This window comes from Equus asinus, chromosome X (assembly GCF_041296235.1).
Source record: "Equus asinus isolate D_3611 breed Donkey chromosome X, EquAss-T2T_v2, whole genome shotgun sequence".
NCBI classification, from domain to species: Eukaryota; Metazoa; Chordata; class Mammalia; order Perissodactyla; family Equidae; genus Equus; species Equus asinus.
This window is the reverse complement of record NC_091820.1, coordinates 48,369,831-48,381,488: the sequence shown is the minus strand read 5'-3', so window position 1 is coordinate 48,381,488 and position 11,658 is coordinate 48,369,831.

Genomic DNA, 11,658 nt, shown 5'->3' with positions numbered 1-11,658 from the left:
CACATGTGGTAAAGAAAAGTCATTTTTTCATGAACTTCCCCATGCCTAAGTTGCTGCCTCATGCGAGCTCTTCACAAAAGTCCACAATCATTTCAGTGTGGCTGACGTTATTTTAATTCTACAGTTCTTCATCCATTGTTATGGTTGGCCCTCATTGCCAGAAAACGTTGCTGGAAGAGAACATATCTCTGAGCATTAGGGAATGTGGATAGAGGCGTGACATTCTAAGCCAATGCCAAAAATGATTGGCGCCTCTGTGTCAGAGAAAAGTGTTTCTTGGTTTCTTTCAAAAGTCACCTAAATCAGAATCGGTTTGGAAGGCTTGTTAAAAATGCAAATTCCTGGGATCCACCTATTGAATACACATTTCTGGAGATAGGGCCCTCCCTTTTATCAAGCTCCACCTGACCATCACTGATTGGCCCAGAAGTGAGCCCATGACTGTAACAGAGCCAATCAGAATTCTTCCTTTGAATTTTAACTGGATTAGAAGTTCTGGACTGGAAGTTCCATGAGGAGCAGGAACTTTGTTTTGTTCTCTGATGTATTTCTAGCACCTTAAATAGTGTTGGTTACATAGCAGGAGCTCATTAAATTAATAGAGTAAGCCTCAGTTACCCTTCAATGGTGAACGTTGTGAACTGTGAGGTTGCCATATTCCCCCATATTTGGAAGAAGTGTGGAGACAGAAAGAGCCTGGCCTAAAAATACCCAAATCTCTAATTCCAGCTGTCTCTGAGGCCTATCTTCCTATCCTTCCCTTGGTTTTGTGAGTCAATAAATTGCCTGAATTTATTGCCCAAATTTTCTTGATTTGGGTTTCTGTCATTTGCAACCAAAAGTATTCTAATAAATATAGTCAGGATCTTAGAGTCTCTTATTTGTCAATTACTTTATTATATTTTACCACACTTTAGCCTAAACCAACCTCTGAAATAGATTTTAAAAACTTGAGATACAAAGAAGTTGAGAAAACTTGCCTAAGGTCGTATGCTAGCGTGTGGCAAAACCAAGACTGAAATTTACATTGATGCTTCCTTCTTGGTAGAAAAGGATAGATAAAACTTGGGAGAGACTCAGTGCTTTGAATTGCTTTTACCTCTAATGCTTTCCAGTTAGCTTAACATTATAGCATAACTGGCTCACTGATGAGGGAGAGTTTCAGCCACCAGGCACTTTCAGAAATCTCATTCTACTAAAGATAGAATATCTGATAAATTCTAGCCTAGCCCAGGTGAAGGTTTCATCTGTCAATGGAGAGTGAGGGTAACAAGGGAACTGCTGCTTTTGATTTAATTCTAATCACAAGAAAGAACTGGTTGGTGATGGTGGTGATGTGGAAGTGTTAGGAATCTGAAGGATATGACCTTGTTGTTTTAGAAATTGTCTGACTTAGACCCTGGATATGTGTGAATACATATTTGGGAAGCAGAGATTTCAAAATTTTTACAGAAAAAAACAGGAATAAATTCCTTGACAGTTGTGTTATAAGTGTGGGGGTGAAAGACTAAGAAGAGTTTGGGATATTTTGTGTGCCCAGCATCCTTCAACCTTTGCTTTGGCATCAACACCCTAATTTCCACTGGGGAATCACTCCTAGAACATGTTACTTGGTCCCACGCATGAGCATATGACCAAAGTCTGGCTGAACAGATTTGTTCTGGAATGGGCATGTGATCCAAATCAGGCCAGAGAGAGCTAAAATCTTGAGAGAAGCACTCCTTTTATTAGGGCTGTTAACCTGTAGCACTTAAACTTGTCTCCATTGTCTGATGGTGGCTATTTTGTCAGCACAAGGGAAGAGCCTGCCTAAGAATGAATCCAACATTGAGGGTGGCAGGGGGGACGGGAGAGAGAGAGATCTTAACATCATTATTTTAGCACTTTGTTCCAGCCATGCCTGGATATTTTGCTTATGAGCCTGTAAGTTCCCTTTTGGCAAAACCCAAGTAGAGAGGTTAAGTTGGCTACTGCCTAATACACTAGCATCTAAAGAATCCAATGTAGTTGCATGGGGAATTTGCTCAGCAACAAAGATTTTAAAAAGACAAAGACAAGATGGAGCAACTAACTGAATTTGAATAACAATGAGTAGCAAGAAGCCCTAAGAATGGCATCAGGAAGTTACAGAAAGTTTAGGCTCATTAAGTAAATGTGCAAAAACAAGACACAATCCTTTTTTAAAAAATTATTTTCTCAGTAAGAATATACAGGAAATTATAGGAATATTTGTTGGGTGATAACAGATGACAGAAGAAAAGTTAAAACTATTCCACTTCTATTATGTTTCTATTGTTTTTCCATTGAGGAAAATTATTTTCAAATTGAAAAGGTTAGAACAACAAAGATCAGGAGAAAATAGAAACTGTGAATGTTCACAGAGATTGGAGGTTATGTCAAATCTGAAAACAACTTCGGCTGATTTGAACAGAAAAGTGATTTATTAACAGGAAATTGGGTAGCTCATAGAAACTCTGGGAGGGGTGGAAAGCTGGGCTCAGAGACTAAGCTCCAGGGACATTGACCTAAATGACCTGAAAGAATAGCCTATTGAGGATTCAGCTGCCACCATCTCTGTGGAGTGAATACTACAATTTGTGCCACAACTACCACAATATTGGGCATTACATGCTGCTACTAGGACTCTGTCTCTGCTGCCCTGGGAACTCTATCTTGACACAACCATACTTCCCACTCAAGATGAATTTCCATAGCCACAGATTTTGTGCATAGTTGGCTTCAATTCAAAGTCTGAATGCACTGATGGGTACATGATTAACAGAATGAAGTGATGTACTCACATCCCAGAAGCAAGGAATGCTTGGAAAAATCAGTCATGCCATTCTCCCTCTATTTTATATGTGGGTCGCCACTGCAGTATGGCTGATGAGTGGTGTAGGTCCCCACCCAGGGTCTGAACCCGTGAACCCAGGCCATCAAAGCAGAGTGCATCGAACTCAACCACTAAGCCACAGGGCCAGTCCCCTGAATGTGGTATTTTTAATTCTATATGAGGAGATAGGTTCTGCCTCTTGCCTAAACTCACAAAGAGTGAATTCCTCAAGCTTTTCACATACAGCCTTTAGTGTGTTGGGATAAATTCCTTCTATACCTAGTTCGTTGAGCATTTTTATCATGAAAGGGTGTTTCACTTTGTAAAATGCTTTTTCTGCATATGTTGAGATGATCGTGTGATTTTTATCCTTAATTCTGTTAACGTGGTATGTCACATTTACTGATTTGGGTATGTTGAACCATCCTTGCATCCTAAGGATAAATCTCACTTGATTATAGTGTATTACCTTTTTAATGTGCTGTTGAATTTCGTTTGCTAGTATTTTGTTGAGAATTTTTGCAACTATGTTCATCACTGACCTGTGGTTTTCTTTTCTTGGAGTGTCTTTTTCTGGCTTTGCTATCAGAGTAATGCTGGCTTCATAAAGTGAGTTTGGAAGTGTCATCTCCTCTTCAAGTTTCTGAAGGAGTTTGAGAAGGATTGGCATTAGTTGTTCTTTAAAGGTTTGGCAGAATTCACCCATGAAGCCATCTGGTCCTGGGCTATCTTTGTTAGGAAGTTTTTGATTACTGATTCAATCTCCTTACTAGTTGTAGATCTATTCAGATCTTCTGTTTCTTCATGATTCAGTTTTGGTAAGTTATATGTTTCTAGGAATTTATCCATTTCTTCTAGCGTATTCAATTTCTTGGCAAGTATTTCTTCTTAGTAGGCTGTTATAATCCATTTTATTTCTGTGGCTTCAGTTGTAATGTCTTCTCTTTCATTTATGATTTTATTTATTTAAGTCTATTTATCTAAGTTATTTATCTGTTGTCTAGCTAAAGGTTTGTCAATCTTGTTCTTTTTGAAAAACCAACTCTTTTGTTGTTGTTGTTTTTCTTCCCTATTTATTTCCGCTCTAACTTTATCATTTCCTTCATTCTGGTATCTTGGAGCTTAGTTCTTTTTCTAGTTTCTTGGGTTGTAAAGGTAAGTTTTTGAGACAGATATTCTTTTTAACACAGGCATTTTTTGCTATAAACTTCCCTATAAGTACTGCTTTTGTTGCATCCCATAGTTTTCCATATATTGTGTTTTCATTTTTGTTTGTCTCAAAATATTTTCTAATTTCCCTTTTGTTTTCTTCTTTGACCCATTGTTTGTTCAAGAATGTATTGTTTAATTTCCACATATTTTTGAATTTTCCAGTTTTCCTTATGCTATTGATTTCTGGTTTTATTCCATTGTGGTCGGAAAAGATACTTGGTATAATTTCAATTTTCTTAAATGTGTTAAGACTTGTTTTGTGACTTAACATATGATCCATCCTGGCAATTGTTCCTTGAGAAGAATGCTTGAGAAGAATGTGTATTCTGCTGCTGTTGGGTGGAATGTTCTGTATATGTTTGTTAGGTCCATTTAATCTATAGTTGTCAACTCCTCTGGCTTTTATTGATCTTCCGCCTGGATGTTCTATCCATCATTGAAAATGAGATATTGAAATCTCCTACTATTATTGTGTTGCTGTCAGTTTCTCCCTTCAGTTCTGTCAATGCTTCTTCATATATTTAGGTGCTTTTTTCTTGGGTATATATATAGTTGTTATATCTTCCTGATGAATTGGCCATTTTATTGTTATGTAATGTCCTTCTATTTTTCTTGTGAAGTATTTGACTTAAAGTCTATGTTACCTGATATAGGTGTGGCCACCCCTGCTCTCTTTTGATTACCATTTTCATGGAATATCTTTTTCTGTCTTCTCACTTTCAGCCTATGTGTGTCCTTAAATCTAAAGTGAGTCTTATGGACAGCATGTTATTGGATCTTTTTAAAAATCCATTCGGTAACTCTATGTTTTTCTAATCAGAGTTTGATCCATTTATATTTAAGTAATTATTGATAGGCAATGACTTATGCCATTTAAAAAATGATTTTCTGTCTGACTTGTAGCTGTTTTGTCCCTCTTTTCTCCTCTTGTTGTCTTCCTTTGTGTTTCATCGATTTTTTTCTGTAGTGGCATGCTCTGATTCATTTCTTATTTTGTGTATCTCCTGAAGGTATATTCTTTTGTGGTTACCATGGGGCTTATGAAGAACATCTTATAGTTATAACAATCTCCTTTAAGCTAATAGCAACTCAATTTCATTCAAATACAACAACCCTGCACCTTTACTTCTCCCCATGCACACACTTTATGTTATTGATATAACAAATTACGTTTTTATATTGTACATCCATTAATGTATTTTTATAGTTATAGTTATTTCTTATACTTGGTTTTTAACTTCTATACCAGAATTAAAAGTGATTCACACGTCACCATTTCAGTATTACCATATATTTACCATTACCAGTGAGCTTTGTGTTTTCTTATGCTTTTGTGTTGCTGTTTAGCATCTTTTCATTTCAACTTAAAGGTCTCCCTTTCACATTTGTTGTAAGGCAGGTCTAGTGGTGATGAATTCCCTAGCTTTCATTTACCTGGGAAATTCATTTAATTTTAAATGGTGGTGTGGCAAAAAGGAAAGTTTTGCAAGATACACTATACTTGTTTGGCAGTTTTTTTCTTTCAGCACTTTGAATATATCATCTCACTCCCTTCTAGCCTGCAAGGTTTCTTCTGAGAAATCTGGTGATATTCTTATGGGGGGTTCCCGTGTATGTGATGAGTCACTTTCGCTGCTTTAAAAACCTTTCTTCGGGGGGCTGGCCCTGTGGCCAAGTGGTTAAGTTCACGCGCTCCGCTGCAGGCGGTCCAGTGTTTCGTTGGTTCGAATCCTGGGTGCGGACATGGCACTGCTTGTTAAACAACACTGAGGTAGTGTCCCACATGCCACAGCTGGAGGGACCCACAATGAAGAATATACAACTGTGTACCAGGGGGCTTTGGGGAGAAAAAGGAAAAAATAAAATCTTAAAAAAAAAAACCTTTCTTCAGGGGCTGGCCTGGTGGTGTAGTGGTTAAGTTTGCACGGTCCACATTGGTGGCCTGGGGTTCACAGGTTTGGATCTCGGGCGTGGACCTAGCATTGCTCATCAAGCCATGCTGTGGAGGCATCCTACATAAAAAAAAAAATAGAGGAAGATTGGCATAGATGTCTGCTCAGCAACAATCTTCCTCAAGCAAAAAGAGGAAGATTGGCAACAGATGGTAGCTCAGGGCCAATCTTCCTCACAACAAAACAAAAACTTTTCTTTGTATTTGACTTTTGACAATTTGATTATAATATGTCTGGGTTTGGATTTCTTTAGCTTCATCTTATTTGGGATCTGCTGGACTTGCTGAATCTGGATATTCATTTCTTTCCCAAGATTTGGGAACTTTTCAGCCATTATTTCTTTAAATAAGTTTTCTGCTCCTTTCTTTCTCTTTTCTCCCTCTGGGACTCTCATAACACATATATTGATCATCTTTTTGATGTCCCATAACGTCCTTAGGCTTTTGTAACTATTTTTCTGCCTTTTTTTCTTTTTGTTCCTTTGACTGGATAATTTTTAAATGAACTTTCCTTTGAGTTTGCTGGTTCTTTCTTATGCTTGTTCATGTCTGGTTCCTCCAAGGAATTTTTCAATTCAGTTATTGCATTCTTCAGCTCTAAATTTTGTTTGTTTCTTTTTTATATTTTATATCTCTTTGTTGAAATTCTAATTTTGTTCATGCGTAATTTTCCTGAGATCCTCGAAGATCCTTATGATAGTTGCTTTGAATTCTTTGCCAGGTAATTCATGTCATTCTGTTCCTTTGGTGTCAGTTTCTGAAGATTTACTTTGTTCTTTTTATTGGGCCATTTTTCCTTGTTTCTTTGTGTTCCTTCTAACTTTGTGTTGGTATCTGCACATTCGAAAAAACAGTCAGCTCGCCCAGTCTTTATAGACTGGCTTCGTACAGGGAAATACTTTCACCAGAGGGCCATGCTGGAGATTCTGGGGGCCTCTCAAACTTTTTCTGTGGATGTGTCTTCTCTGGACTTGTGCATGTAAATTCCCAATTAGAGGGATTCACTGGTTTCTTTTTTTTCAGGAGCTGGTAATCTCTTGCTCTCTCTGGTGTCTGTCTACTGTACCACACGTCCTTTGAAGTAGCAGCATGCTGGCCAGCTCTTTTTTGTTCTCAGTGGCCTCCAGGCATCTCGAGTATGCCAGTTCCTGTCTGTGCTCTGAGAGAAGTGAGACAGAAACTAGTCCTCTGGGCAGTCCCCCGAAAAGCCAGAATGTTGGATGCACACTCCACTCCCTTTCTCCAAAAGGAGAGGCCACCAAGCTCTATCAGCCTTTGTCTACTGTGCCACAGGCCTTCTGGAGTAGCAGAATGCCATATAGATCTTTTATTATTCTCAGTGGCCCCCAAGATTTTAGAGTATGCTGAGTCTCATCCACACTCTGAGATAGGTAAGACAGAAGCCAGTCCCTCAGGAAGCCCCCTAAAAATCCAGAATGTTGGAGACATGCCCCATTCTTTTCCTCCCCTGCAAAAGAAAGGCTGCTGAGCTGTATCAGCCTCTGTCTATTATGCTGTGGTTCCTGTGGAGCTCTAGCATGGTGTCTAGCTCTTTTTTCTTCTCAGCAACCTCCAGGCATCTAGAGTAAGCCAGTTCCCATTAGTCTTCCCAGACAGGCAAAACAGAAGCCAGTCCCTTGTGAAGCCCCCTAAAAGTCAGAACACTGGTGGTATGGTCAAGTCTTCTCTTTCCTTCCCCAGGGAGAAGCCAGTAACTAGGAGTTTGCTCCAGATCACATGGAACTATGCCAGGGAGACAGACTATGGCAGGAGATTACCACAAATTTTCCAATGGGCTTCAGTGTGACTGGTTTCATGCTTGCCTTGGGTATAGAATCTTCTTAACTGGTTTCTGAGTTTCTTACAGAGGGAATTGGCCCATGTGTTATTGTTGAATCAATATTTCCCTGGAAGGAAGGAAGGTCTTGGGCTTCTATTTTACCATCTTTCTGGGCACCACTCTGTGTACTTGTAACTTTTAAAAAATTTTTATTTATTTTTATTTTTTAATTTTTGGTGAGGAAGATTGGCCCTGAGCTAACATCTGTTGCCAATCTTCCTCTTTTTGCTTGAGGAAGATGGTCCCTGAGCTAACATCTGTGCCAATCTCCCTCTATTTTGTACGTGGGAGGCTGTCACAGCATGGCTTCATGAACAGTGTGTAAGTCTGCACTCGGGATCCAAACCTGTGAACCCTGGGCTGCTGAAGCATAGTGTACTGAACTTAACCACTACACCACTGAGCAGGACCCCATTGACATTTTTTTTTTAATAGGAAAGAGAAATAAACTTCTACTATGCTTAGAATTTTTTTTGAAATATTTTTTAAGCAGCTAAATCTAATCCTGACAGATACAGATAAGATGGATGCCTGCTTTGGGTGGTAGGTAATATTAGATAAAGTCTTAAAACTATAAAAATCTAGGATGATATACATCTAAGATTCAAAGTATTTTCCTTCTCCCAAGTATTTTACAAAAAAGAAGTTTAAAAAAATAATAAAATACATTAAAGTATAGTTTCCAGGAAAGCAAATCCTCCTCTTTGATTTATTTTTGGTTTTGCCCATAGGAAAACAATGGTTCTCATGCTGTCTTCGTTAATTAGGAAGAACAGAGCAGACATCCAGATGTTAATCCCTTAGCCAACCTCATATTCCACATCTTTCTTTGGTCTCCTTACTTAGCCTGCATCAGAAACCAGAGACAGCTTGTACTAAATAAATGGTCTCATTTTATTTATGTTTAATCATTTGGTAAATGAAATAAAGCCATTAGAAGAGATAATAGACCTCAGATTTAAAAATAAATATTGAGATGAGATAAATATCTCTGTTGTTCCATGACATTTATCTGGCAGCAGGAACCTATTAGACTGCCATGATATTCTATTCCATTGACCTATCTCCAGGCTCCCTTTTAAAGAAGGTCAATCTTTTGGATGCTTTTATACTCATATATGTACTTATCTCTTCTGCATTCACTTGTATTTTATGTCTGAATTCCAATTTTCTATGTCTTATGCAAAACTCAAAATCCAAATGTACACTCTTCTTGACAAAAAACAGGCTAAATGTCACCATCTGAATAAAGCCAGTTTTACTGAGAAGTGGTGGCCTGGAGATTCAGTTATGTGGAGGTTCAAATTGTGAATTTCAAGTGATTATATGTGAGCCACTCACCTGCATGTTAAATAGAAAGATAATATTGGCAATTTTCTGCAACATCTTAACTGAAAGAGAAAATATAACTAGAGACTGAAGATACTGATTTTCTTCTTTTTTAACTAAGTTTGTCTTGTACAACTTCTGGCCAATAACAAACCAAATTCTCTATCCATCTTTCCAGAAGCAGCTCAAATAACCAAAACAACCAAAGACATCTTGCATGCTTCTTTTCAAAGTTGTAAGTTTGGTAAACTAAGGATAAATTGTGGAAAACTTCCATTGTAGTTAAAAGATCGAAAACCATTGAGTTCTCCTCATCTAGTGCCTGCTTATCCTCTCTTTGCAGATCTGCTCACCCACATGGCTTTATGCCACGTTTCTACTTTTCAGCCTACTCTTACCACTGCAGAACCAGATAGTCTTGAAAAAGATTAATTTTATTCTGTCTTATGCATCAGCAACAAAATTTGTCAATTTGAATCTTTATTACTGGCTAACACATCAAAGCTGAAAAACACAACATGATTTCTTTTTTCACCTTAGAAGTTGAATTTGTCACACTGAAAAAATCTTTAGGCTTATAAATGGAACATGTTTTATTTAGGAATCATTGAGAAAGAATAAGCAAAACAAATAAACAAAAAAAACCCCACAACTCTTTTCTAAGGAGAACCAACTCAGAAAAAGAGGAAGACACAAGAGGTGAGGTGACAAGCAGGCAGTGAGGATTCACTTCTTGAGGCAAGTACATGATAATGATTTTGGACAAATGCTAACATTTGTTCAGAGCTAGATATCAAGTTAAACCCTTAATAGGTATTATCCTAACCATTCTGTGATACAGATTCTATTATCATTACCAATTTATAGATGAGAAAACTGAGGCTTAGCAAGGTTAAATATCTTTCCCAATGTCACACAGTTAGACTTTGTGGAGCAGGAATTTGACATTAGGTCTCATTTCAACACTTCCAATAATTCATCCCTCAAGAGCTGTTCTCAATCAGCTCTTGTTCTCAATCATCCCCTCAAACATACTTCTACAACCTTTCCAAACATTTTTCTTGCTTTCCTCCCTACCTACCCAGCTTCTCAAAACAAATCACAGCAAACTACTTTATATTATCAAAAACCTGAACTATTTCAGATCTCTTTCTTTTGCAAGTGACAGACACCCACTTGAGCAAAAGAAGGAATGTACTGGGTCCCATAACTAAACAGTCCTTCAGGTAAGGCCAGGTGCAGGTATGCCAACAATGTCATCAGGTCACATTTTTTGTTTATTACTCAGTTCTGCTTTCCTCTGTACGGCTTTATCCTCAGCTTGTTTTCTCCTTGCAGTCATAGGATGGCTACCAGTATCTGCAAGACGAATCTTTCTACTTCAGCAATCCCAGCTTTTGCAATGGTTCTAGGCAAGGAAGCTCAGAATTGCTTCTCCTTGGGAAGGCCTGGGATATATGCTCACCTTTGGGGACATGGGAATGGTTTAGCTCCTCTCAAATCATGTTATGGGAATGGGGGCGGTTGTTTCTTAAAAGAAACTCAGGATATTATTGACACTAGAAGGGAATGGAAGCTGGGTTGACAAGCACAACAGACCTCGTTCTGAAGTCTAGCTGCACGCCTTTTCCCATACTACCACTATATTAACCCATTTCCATAGCTTATCTCCATCAGCCTCCTTTAATCAGTCTTACTGAATTTTGATTGCATCTTCAGGACTTATGTGCTGAAATTTATATATATATATATATATGTTTTTCCCATAATAAGACTGTAAAGTCATACTCAACAGTTTCAAAACTGAATTAGCCATTATCCTTCCCCCCATGCCCCATGCCTATTCTACTACTTGTATCCATTGGTCCAATTGTCCAGAGCAGAAGCCAGCCATAATCTTTGACTCTTATCCTTCCTTACTGCCACATAGCCAGTCATTAGATCCTGTCAATCCTGCCTGCTTAATATTTGTTGGCTCCTAAATCTCTCCATCCTTCCTGCTACTGCTCTAGCTCAGATTTCCTCATTTCTTGACGATTCTACTTACCATCCTGACACATCTTCCTCCTTTCAAATATATCTTCCAGTTTTCCAGAAAAATGATCTTTCTAAATCACAGATATTATCCCATCACTCTACTCTTTACAACCATTCAGTGACTCCATGTTGCATGACTGCCCTGAGCCTCAGCTTCCTCATTGATAAAGGAGAGTCAAAGTGATGATCTCTTAGATCCTTTCGGCTCCATGATTCTGATAATCCTCACCAACCTAAAGAAGGCAGCTTTCATTGGTCTCCTGGTAATGGATTTTTCTGCCTTTTGGATTATGGGCTGAGACACAGGTTTCTTTCTGGATATCACTCTTTATTGTATCTCATGTGAACACTGGGCCAAGCTATCTTGAGCTGTCATCTGATACTGAGAACAGTTAGAAAAGTCTAAGCATGGGCATTCCAGAGTCATAATCAATATAAATTATTTGAGACATATCT